At 35.6% G+C, this 12,395-nt stretch overlaps 1 protein-coding gene across 1 annotated transcript in view; it reads right to left on the reverse strand.

The window, feature by feature from the left end:
• Nucleotides 1-9,858: 9,858 nt before the first annotated feature.
• The window catches only part of LOC122118954, a 124,713-nt gene continuing 122,176 nt past the window's right edge, over nt 9,859-12,395 (reverse strand). The window contains exon 5 of the mRNA XM_042692927.1: nt 9,859-9,918. The gene's annotated coding sequence lies outside the window, so the exon portion shown is untranslated. The remainder of the gene's footprint in view (nt 9,919-12,395) is intronic.

A 12,395-nucleotide genomic window follows, 5' to 3' on the forward strand; every position in this document is an offset into this window, starting at 1 on the left:
CTCTTCTCTACTTCTCACTTTAAATCTTTCCTCTGTTTGTTTCTACTCTTATCTTGGCAAAAATGTAAACATAGCACAGCTGTTAGTGTGAACACATGACAGCTAGCTATACATAGCCTTTATTGGAAACTTGTGTAAAGCTCCAAGTCAATCTCATAGAATACAATAAATCTCTATGTCTCTAATTAGGACATATGTCTTTACCAACTTCAAGACTTATAGGCACTAAATCTTCACCATTTTAATTTTGGGCATCTTTAAACAATTATCACATACAAATGAACCATTTATACGATTAACACTGGGGACATCTTGAAGACTTCCCTTGTTAACCTACTTCCATCACTTTCCTTAAACGTGAGTGCCCATAAAAGCCTTTAAAAAAAAAAAAACTACTGTGAGTTGCCTACATTTTTTTTCCATGCTCTGGATACCACAGTTAGTCACATGGAATGTGGAATGGGCTAGACATCTTGGAATTGTTGTTGTTAAACTACTGTAAAAGATTGACCGAATCTCTTTAATAATCATTGTTTGTTTAACAAGTTCCTCTGAGGAAAGTTATGTCGTTGTCTTGTAAAGTAACTTCTTAAAAGGTTTTTATTTTGTCTGGATATGATAAGAATCATTACATGGTATGTCTAACTGATGACTTAGTGCTTTTTAGTGAAGAGAAATTTCTATGGGAAAAAGAATTAGACAATAAACACCAGTGGCTTAATAATACATGCTATGTTTCCAATTCAATTTGCTTTGATAAAAATCAAATAATCCTCAGTAACACAAATATTTGTGCACAGTGATTGGCTAGTTGGGTAAATATGGCATTCTTATTCCTGCAAAAACTTTCATTTGTCCTTTATACAGACCACATACTGTCATGAGGTGAATAATGTTGAAAATTTCCTGCAGCAGTTTCTGTGCTATCTAATAGAGAAATATGAGGATCTTTAATTTTCTTTTGAACTGTAGAATGTTCTTTATTTATAATCAATGTTTCTCTGTCTTAAACAAAATAGGAAACAGATTCTTAAACTCTAAAAGCACTAAAAATTTATAAGAATTTTTCTTTGAAGTAAAATGTTTACATGACAATGATGAAACATGAAAATAATTCATATGATCAGAAGATTTAACCACTAAAAAAAGTGTCCCCAGTGGAAAAGACCATAACTTTGAAAGATAAACAAATATTATTAAAGAGTTTGTAAAGTGATTTTAAAAGTGGTAGTTTTTATATTTTAGAATATATTTCAAAATATGAACTAATCCTGAATACAAGTATATACAACACTTGCTATAAGCACAGATTATTACTTCTCTATTTAGATTGTTTAAATATGTTTTATCTTGCTAGCTAGTTTCCTAGTACCAAAATAAAAATGAACCTTCAAATAAGTGATAAGTTATCTACACTAATAAACCCACAACAAATAAACCTTTTTATCAAATGTGTCAAATACATGTTAAATTATAAAATGTCAAAAAACGAATTGTGAAAGACATCTTTATATGTTCAAGGTTACAATATTTAAAATAAAAACAGTTCTGGGCTTTGAACTTAGGATTTGCACTTTCTAGGAAGCTATTCTTCACCTCTTGGTTATAATCTTTATATGCATGCCAATGTCCATTCAAATAAGATTTCAAGAAAAAAGAATTTTAGTCCCTTTTTTTATTTTGTTATTAAGTAGATCCTTGGCTTCCATCTCCCTGATCTTGCCAATGAGTGTGCCCTGATTATCTCAATTCAGCTTTGTTCAGACTTACTCCACTTTGGCACTGAAGCTTCTCATATAATGTTCCTGCTATGTCTTGGAGCTGTGTTCAACAGTTGCTCTGTCTCTATGTAAAAGCTTGGATTCTGGAGTCATTCATTGTGTACTCTCTTCTTTCTACTGTGAATCAAGTTAGCCAATACTTCAGTGCACCATCTATGAATTGAGTCATATAACATCATTTACTTAATAAGGGTATTCTTGTTAATCCAAGAAAAGCACTAAATACAATTCTGGCTCGGAATAAGTACTCAATAAATACTAGTCTTATTTTCATTACATATCATATCACTAACACAGAAGCCATTCTGTCAATGAAATGCAAAGGTAATTTATTTTATATTTTGTTTTGCTTTGGAAATATGACTGCAGTGTTTGATAAAAACAAGAATAAATTATCTGGCAATTCACATACATTTAGCAAAAAATAAAAACAAAAAACAAGCCAGACGCCACTAGCTCATACTTGTAATCCTAGCTACTCAGGAAGCTGAGATCTGAGAATCATGGTTTGAAGTCAGCCTGGGCACAAAAGTCAGTGAGACTCTTATCTCCAATTAGTCACAGAGAAAGCCAGAAGTGGGGCTGTGTCTCAAATGGTAGAGCACTTGCCTTGAGCTGAAGAGCTCAGGGACAGCACCAGGCCCAGAGTTCAAGCCGTAGGACCAGAATGAATGAATGAATAAATAATGAGTAAGTAAGTAAATAAATAAATGGAAGTAAAAAAGCTCCAGATGATTCAAGATGAAGATTTCACAGTAGAAGTCCAGTGATCTGATTTTAGTCTTCAGATGATACTAGGTCTATACAAGTTAGGTACAAAACTGATTGTTTTAGCATAGAATTCTGAACTTATGGATAAGTTCAGGCTTTTTATTCTTTCCGTGATTGCATAGGATGCATAAATACAGACAAGCTGAAGTTTAGTAGAATAAGAAAACAGCTCTATGGATTTCTGAAACAGATGGTGTCTTCAAAAAAGAATGGTGAGGGGCTGGGAAGGTGGCTCAGTGGTAGAGCACTTGCCTTGCCCTGGGTTCGATTCCTCAGCACCACATAAGCAAAAAGAAAAAAGCTGGAAGTGGTGCTGTGGCTCAAGTGGTAGAGTGCTAGCCTTGAGCTGAGGGGCAGCGCCCAGGCCCAGAGTTCAGGCTCCATGACCAGACCAAAAAAAAAAGAAGAATGGTGAGAGTAACCCACTCCCTTGACAAATGTAAATACAACAATAGATCCCAAAGTCGGATGTAATTATTTTATTATCTCTCATCTTTTGTAATCTATGCTCCTGCTCCCAAACACTTAGGTCAATAATCGCAATGTGACAGCATACCAAATATCTTTCCTTCAGTCTTCATTCCTCTCAGAATAGATGAGCTATGATACAGAGCAGACAGTCTATGTAGCAAAGGACAATTGCGTTTGTCAGGAAATCCAGTGGTCATTCTGATGTTTATGCCCTTTCCTTACCCTTGCCAACTTTCAATCAAACCAGCACAGTGCACTCATGGGAACAGAATGTCTTCCAATGGTCTTTAGATATCATGTTCCTAATCTTCTAACTTTGCTTTATTTCCAAGGTGAAATATTTATATCTCTAATTTATCTTACTTTGATAGCAATATATTGAAACCTCTCCTACATGTGCTTTTTAAAATATGACTGCTGATAATCCATTAAGGCTTATAAGGAAAAATATCTATTCCATTTTGTACAGGGGTAAGAACCAGGCTTTAAAGAGTAAAAAATATTAGTAACAGTCTATTATGTATACACTACCAAGTACAGATAAGCCATAATTTCATCCAGTACTATTCAGAGCATAAAATTAAATAAGAAATTATCCAAGCAAGGGCTAGGTACAATTTTTCATTATACTATGAAAATAGTATACTTTTATTCTTGAAATATTCCATCATAAAACATGTTTATCTAGTCTGAGTAGGAACTTTGTAGGAGATATAGGAGTTACAGGTATTTTCTTTCATTCTGTGTTACCCTTTCAATTTGAAAGCTTACTCTTTCACTTTGATGCACCAAGCATTTGAATGTTATATAAACTCATCCTTTCTACTTTTATTAGTAATTCTTTTGGCATTATAGCAAAGAAATCCTTGCCACCACAAAAACAAACAAACTTGCATGTGAACGAGAAACAATCACAGAAACTATTGATTTCAGAGTACTTAAGGCATCATTTTCCACAGTACCTTTTTTCAACCTTTGGGAAGATCATGAGAGGAAGAGGAAGTTTGTTTTTAGTATGGATTCCTACAGAGAGGGAATGCATCATTTTCTCATGGAAATTTTCAAGCTAGATGGAAGTAACATAAAGTTTTTGGTTTGGAGAAGAATCAGATCCTAATGCTTAAACAATTAGGGGAAAATTACTAATTTCTCTGACTTTTTCTCTCTTGTAAAGTTCACATCAGCATCACACAGTTATTACAGACGGATGTTTGTAGCAAATAATAGATGTGCAATGCATGTGCATTTCCTTCCTTCCTGTGATTTAGATACAGCTGGGCAGTTTTTAGTTTTTCAAAACAGCAACAGCTTGGTGCATCCAAAACTCCTGTGCATTATTTTTTTAAAAAACTACTGGTAGACAAAGAAACCATCCCTGCTTTTAGTACATAGGATGTCAGCACACTCTTGGATTCTCATTTCCACTCTCTCCTTCAAAAGGTCTGGCTTTGGAAAATGTTATCCAAGTATGCCTTGTCCTTGGTGAATGGATTTTTCAAATAAGTTTAAATCTCTACTCTCTAAAGCTTAACAAATGATAGGCATGAACATTAACTAAATATGTGAACTCATATCTCACTTTAGTAAGTAGGGATCAGTGTACTTTTCTTCAGATGTTAAAATTACTCTGATTTTGAGGGAGGAAATAATATACAGAAATGTTTGAATGTAAATCAAATGACCTTGCCCAAATATCACTACAAATAATTGTGCTATGGCATTTCTACTGTTTTTACTATGGTAAGAGAAGGATTATAAATTTAATGTGACAAATAACTGAAAATTACCTGAAGCCGTGACTTGTGATCTCAGATGACATACACCAGACATGGAGCCCTGTACTGTAACCCTGACAAGTTACTTTACATTTCAGAAACTCAGTGGCCACATCTCCAATATAAACCATCTCTACCTTGTAATATTGTTTAAAATTAAATAAGAGATTATAGGAAATTGCTAGATAAATTTTCTACATGAATCCAACCTTTAGAAACATCATACCACCTTTTCATGAATAATGTTGATTCTTCTCCCACTATACTTCAAAACTTTGCTTTTCTTGTTTATCAGCCACACACTACATATGTTTGCCGTCATGTACGACCACACAAGTATATGATCAAAAAATCAGCCAACTCTTTGCTAAATAGCAAGGATACTGTATTCATTAAGGATAAGAAATCATGCAGGCAGTGTCCAACTCAGGAACATATCGAAAGGCTTTAAGCATTGAGTGACTCTTGAAAGTCAACTGCTACAGGTGCCCCAAGCCCTTCCCACTATAGACCTAGTGTTGTACAAACATTTTAGCCATGATAATGTACAAATCATTCCTAACTAGGAAAGGAATTACACCTCTAGCATACCACTTATCTGGAGAGATCAAAGGTAAGAAAGAAAAAAAAGGCTATACAGTATATATCAGTGTCATTTCAACACTAGACTGTGAAGAAATACAGGACATTGAATTTTCTTTAAGTGTAAAAAAGCATTGATTAAAAAGGGGAAGCTAATAAAAATCTGTGCAGGATGTGAGCCAGTGCTCTGACACGTACAGAGATCAGTAGGTGACTCAAAGCCAAGAACACAGGAAGAAGCACTCAGACAGACCAAGCATTGCTCAGAGTACATTTACCACCACCCTAATGGATTGCAATAGAAAAAAAAAAAACAGTTCGAACTATCAAAACTTCACTACAGAGAATGTAACTGTGCTACAGGTGAATATATATCTTCTCCCATCAATTAGATTGAATTTTTCTCAAAGTTGATTCCAATTTCTGTTAATGAGTATCAAGTAAATTGTTTTTTTTTATTGTGAAAATACCACACAGAGGAGTTACAATTACATGGGCAAGATAATGAGTACATTTCTTATCAAGCATTGTTGCCTCCTCCTTTGTTTCCCCTTCCCATCCCTAAACTGTTTTAATACTAAACATTTGCAGAGAAACAGTCCCCATGACAGCAGGTGCACAGAACAGACTCTAATCCTATTTGAGGGCACCACCTCTTACAAATACATTGTGGCTAGGACAACTTTCAGGCCTTTTACTACAAGATGGAGTTTAAAACACTTATGTAAAATAGTTCTCTTTATTTATGGACTCCTACTCGCAGGCAGTCCCAGAGCAGAACAGACACCAGGGCTCTACTGATTTAGTAGGAAAAGATTATCTTGTTGTTTCCATGCTGATCAAAGCCAAACTGTCTGCTGTTGCTTGTCATCTATTCATAAACCTACCTCAATATCCAAATCCTCATTTTCCTTTACATACTTACAGTTTCTTAATTGGATATTGTTTTCCTAACTTCATCTTAACAAGAAAATCATTCACATGATGAGAACAGTTGCATCAGTTTAATTTTTTAAAAACCCATAAATAAGGACAGACTTACTCATAATGGAATCCTTGACAAAAAGATAACTCTACAGCTATCACTATTCTACCACTACAAAACACCTCTGGTCTCCTCCTTAGAGTAAGAAAACCCAGACATTTATCTGGATCTAAAACTGCCTCTGCCTGAGAAACTATGAACATCCAAGACAAGGGAGGAAATGCTGCAGACAATGGCAGAAGCGACACAGTCCACAAACACTCAACTTCATACCACACCCACTGGTGGAATCTGTTACACAGTAAACACACATTGATGTTAGCACCATTATTTATTACAGATAAAAGAGCTCAGGCATCTGTCTGAAAAGTCAGCTCAGCTCCAAATGTGATACACATGAAAGTAGGAGCCAGAAACTAGACAGGAAAGCCTTTTGCTTCCAAAAATGTATTCTGATATAGCCTGAGAACAGCATCTTTGATTGGCAGTAATTTCAGATAGACTTTGAGGTAGGAAGACAGTAAGTAAAACCCAGGGACTTCTGGAAATCCTTATATTTCTTTTTGAATCATATCTACTCATGAAACTTTGGCTTAGTCTTGTAACTGGAAAGGAAAGCCTGACTACAGGGTAAGCAATATTTAATGTCTGAAGTAAAATAATAGAGAAAATAATTATGAAGAATAAGGAAAAGGAATGTAGCTTGTATAATTAAGAAGTTCTTTATTTTCAACCCAGCCAGTGAAGGTGAAGCTGAAGCTGCTCTAATTCTAAGAACCTCTAGAAATATTTCATCCTCCCTTTTCTCCTTCCATGGTATTGCTTAACTCATTCAATCAGCCATGTGCCTATTTCTCTCCAGTTTGTCTAATAATGCTCACAGCCTAGGCACTGACCATAGGAATACTTGGGTCTCCCCTGCTTTATTCTCTGCTGTCTATTGACCATATTAATATCCCTCCATATCACCTGAAGTCAGGTCTCTACCTGGTGGTTCATTACAATTATCCTAACAGAGGCTGATGTAGGAAGATCTTAAGACCAGTATAAAGTAAAAACCATGTCAAAACCAAAAGGAAAAAAAAAAACAACTCTTATAAACCCAGTATCTTGGCAATTTAGTGAATTAAATACTTTCTCAAGAATTTCTAAGCCATGTATACTCATGCTTGTAATTACTTTTTTGAATAAGTTTTTTATTGTGAACATACTGTACAGAGGGGTTACAGTTACACGAGCAAGGTAATGAGTACATTTCTTATCAAGCATAAAGCATAAAGAAAATAGTTCCCCGCATTCTCACCAAGCGAATAACTGATGAAAGTCAAACATGCAGAATCTCATTTAGTTTTCAGGTGAAAAAGATCAAACCGTGTAAGAGGCAAAATATCATTCTTCTAGGCTTCATACTTCACTGCCAACAATACCCCCTCTGATTTGATTACTGTTCTTAGTAAACCACAGCACGCACTCTGCCCATCCGAGCATACCCAGGGAGGATGGCGTTGCTCAATTCAGCTCCTCCCTATGTAAAAAGACTGAAGCTTGTTCCCAACTGCACCTCCAGTTATACATTTACTCACTGTATGTTTTACTTTTTTAAATGTTCACAAATTTGGAAATAATAGATGAACTGGTGGGTTTAAAAAAAAATAACATTAAGGAACTGATGCTGTGGCTAAGTGGTAAAGCACTCGCCGTGAGCTGATGAGCACACGGACAGCGCCCAAGCCCAGAGTTCAAGACACACAACCGACAAAAAAATAAATGAATAACATTAAAGCATGTATAATAAACGGTTATCAGATATATTCCACCTCTATTTTGTTTTCTACAGGCAACTACTATCATACTTTCTTATGTAGCTCTCTTGATATTTACACAAATAGATTTTCTGAATTATCTATGGGTAGGGTATAAAAGAGAAATGTCTTTTTTTAAAACTGGCTTTTACACTCAACAGTATATCTGGAAGACCTTTACGGATAATATAACTTTACACATGTTTGTGGTGTTTTCCTGTTATTTTGTTTGTTTGAGACAAGGTTATGCTACATTGTCCCATGTAGCCTAAAACTCATGTTCTTCCTGCTTCTGCCTCCCGAGTGCTGGCATAACAGGTATTCATCACAACTTGTTTGCTTGTGAGCCTATCTATAAAACAAAGGGCTTGAATCATATTGGCTGAACCAAAGAAAAAACACCTTTGCAATATATATATCCTCAGTATAGGTTCTCAAGCAAGATGAAATGGTTTAGGCTAAGAATGAGAAGTAAGATGTGAAAATAATCTGTGTGTCTTGAAGGAGTGGGCTATCACTGAAGAATGTTTCTAAGAACTTAAATACATTTAAGGCCAGCATGTTTAAAAAGTTTCCCAAGGTCACAGCTCTGCAGGATAATTCCCATTTCGATGTAGACATTATGGTATGTTTGCCTTCAAAGGTTGATTATTTTATGGCTACAACTCATAAAGCCTATGGTCATAAAACACCTCACTCTCTCTCTTGGGGGCTGACCACACTTACTGTGTAAATAATGGTATCAGATTCTCAATTAGCTAAGACCACTTCTTAGTGACAGGGCTCGACTCCACTCTGTGCCCAAGGAGCTAGGAATATTTCAAGTCCCACATAAAAGATGTGACTTAAAGCTAAACTAGAGAAGTAAAAGAGGAAATAAAGTTTCCGAAAAAACAAAATTGTTATATGATTAATAATCATCATAATGTAAAAATATTTTAAAAGTGGAAAGAATAAGCATAACATTTCTTCATTTTCATTTGTTTCAAAGGATTCTAAAGTAGAGGCGGGGGGGGGAGGGGGGGGGGGGCTATGAAAAACTCTATCTTGATTTCCCATCTGCTGCCTGACAGAATGGCCACACCCTGGCTGCTCATTCTCCAAGAACTCTGTTTTTAACACAATTCAGTTGCAACTGATTTAACTGTCCTCTCGTCATTTTCTAGTGGCAATAAGATGTTTGCTTTTTTGAGACTCCTACAACTTTGTATTCTGTACTTAGATTTTTGTCTTTCCATCATCTTTTAATTCCTTAATCCCCCCAAATGAGGGAATATGGTTTCCTGGGCAAAAACCAGGATTTAAATCAGACAGAGATAGCTTCACATCTTGTCTCTTAGTCATGACCTCAGGGGGAAAAAATTATCCTTCTCAAGCTTTTACTAAATTAAAAATATTTTCACTGTTTGAGTTGTTCTAAATTATATAAGTAATATAGGCTCATTAAAAAATTAAATGGATTATACAATGCAAGTGTTTCTCAATTTGGTGCATTTATGAATGCATATGATACATATTTATTTTATGATGAAAATGAATATAATACTTATTGTTCCACAGTTTGCTATATTTTTCCCTACAGTCATTCCCAGGTGAATAACTATTTAGCCTCTTCTTACACATTTATCTATAGTGTCCAGAAACTATGCAATTGTAGAAGTAGAGCTCACTGTCATTGTTGCTGATTCTTCTTCATTTGGTTCTTCAGTCTACTTCACTCTATGTGGATCCATTCTTCTCAGGTCTGTCCTCTAGAATGACACAGGTAAATCTATTCACGTTGTCAAATAACAGCCTTTTGAAATGTCATAGGTATTCACATTCCTCTGACTCTATTCTTCTCCAAGCTAAGTAAGCCTCTGTTCTTCTTCTTTTTTTAAAACCTATTTTCTCATTGCTGCCATTCCAGCAGCAGCACCCACCCTTTCTGGCTCTCTCAGCTTCATCGTTGGCTTCTCCACCCATCACCCCTCAGTGCAAATCTGCTGTCACTTCTCCCATAAGTTTGGCTATAAAATATGATACACTTTTGGAACAACCTTTACCACCCAACCTCCACCTCTGCCTTCATCAACCCCATAGAAGAGTAGCTTAAACCTATCTCTAGTAACTTGAGATTTGTTAACTTGCATGTGATCGATACATTTAAAGTGCATTGTTTCAATCTTTAAAACATTTCAAAAGCTTCCTAAGAAATTGAGGTGTGTTATGAAGTAAAAAACAGCACCATAAACATAAAAAGATAATAGTTATATTGTCAAAGCTCACAGAATTCACAAACATTATAGACATGATAATAACAATTTGCCTTGTGAAGGTTAAAATGTGTTTGTGACTTTAAGTATCACTATCTCACAATACTGTGAAATTTATATAATCACTTAATCTCAATAAAAATTATTTTAAAAGCATAAAAAGATGTTTGTTGTCTGCATCCAGCTTTACTTTTAAACATGTATATATATATAGCAGACTTGTTAAAATCATTATTACCAAATTAGCATACATATGTTAAATCCTAGTAACTTAATAACAGCACTGCTTCTCCAAGGTTTAGTTCTTTCATCTCTAACAAGAGAATAATAGTAGCTGTGAGTGGGATTGTTAGGAAGATTGTGTGAGTTACTAGCAAAACATATAAAATGTCTAAGTTGGAATTTGGTACTAAGAAGGAACTATGTGTCAGTGGTAGTGATATACTAAAATGTAGATCAAATGTTATTGAGCGCTCACAATAACCTAAGTTTTATTGTTCATGTTTCAGGTATAGTTTTTTCATAAAGGTTCAGAGTCGATGCCCAAGAGCTTGGTGGTGTGGTGTTGACAGTGGTGAAAGTAATGACAATGATTCAGGGGGAAATCAATACCGAAAGGTCACATGACAATGTGTCATTATGAGGTGATTTTTATTTTCTTCATTTTGTAAGTAAATCCTTTTAGGGTGTCTTTTTAATATTTGGGCATTTAAAATAATAATAAGGATATTGTTTATAAAGCTAGTAATTGAGAGATAAAATTCCAGTCTGGCTCTCCCACAGCCTTGCTCTATGTACTTGGGCAAACCCCTTTTTGTCTTCTGTGTTTCAGTAACCTGTAAAATAAGAAGGGGAAGGGGTAAGTCCTAACAATAGTGATAGTATACCACTTACTCCCAGAGCCCGGACACTTTACAAAGCACTCTTTACACAGTGGCTCATTAGGAAACACAGTATTTCCCATGTCCTCAGCTGACCTGAGTCACCGGTACAGCTGACCAGCCTGCTGCAGAATATAACCACCTACTCTGGCCCTGGCCTTTGTTTAACAGAAAGCTTCAAAGTCTTCCACAGCTCATGAGGGTAGCTTTATGCATCCCCCAGGTTCTGACTTGCTTTCTGGAAAACAGTTCGAACTCCCAAGTGATCTTAATAATTGGGAGGGGGGAAAAAAAGGCAAGCAAGGGAAAATATAAAGGCATTCATATTTATGGACTATCTAAAATATAAATCATTATAACTAAATCTCCTTGAGTCCTCTCAACAGCTTACATTTGATTGCCTGGATTTTTGAAGTGATTTTCTCATAGAGGTTTAAAGTTAGTGTTCAAGATCACATAGTTACTAACTTTAGACCAGAATTGGAATGAAAGCTCAGAGCTCAAGTTGCGTCACTGAGATTTGAGATCCACTAAGGCTGGATGGTTTGTTGGCTATTGTTTCAACTTTGACACTACATTTCAAGGATTCTGAGTTTTGACTGATAAACGTTACTAAAGACACAATGTGGTGAGGGAAATTTTATTACTAGCCACTAGCCTATCGATGGTAGTATTTTTTCTATTATGATTGATAAACTGACACATCATGAAAGCTTTAATCTAAAAACAACACTGTATTTCAAAGGCATCCTGAAATGGCCCAAGTCTACCTAGTAAGTGACTGAAATCACTGTTGAGCAGTGATAATTCTTCAGTACACAGAGAACAAGCACATCTGACAGGCCGTAGTTGTTCCGTGCATTAAATTTTGGCAGCAACTAAGTGCTTGACTCTTTTTTTTCTCCTGTTTCTTCCTTATTTCCTTTCCACCAGCACACTTCTGTGTGGATTATAGCCCTACAGACATGTGAGAGTGAAGTCAGCATAATATTCATTGCTTAAAAAGTCCTGATCCAATCAACCGAAATGAGAGACCAATAAAACTGTGATCTTGAAATCCAGGAGACTTTATTATGTTTGGACAACTCCATT

This window comes from Dipodomys spectabilis, unplaced genomic scaffold (assembly GCF_019054845.1).
Source record: "Dipodomys spectabilis isolate Male_0828 unplaced genomic scaffold, ASM1905484v1 ptg000158l, whole genome shotgun sequence".
In the NCBI taxonomy this organism is placed as follows: Eukaryota; Metazoa; Chordata; class Mammalia; order Rodentia; family Heteromyidae; genus Dipodomys; species Dipodomys spectabilis.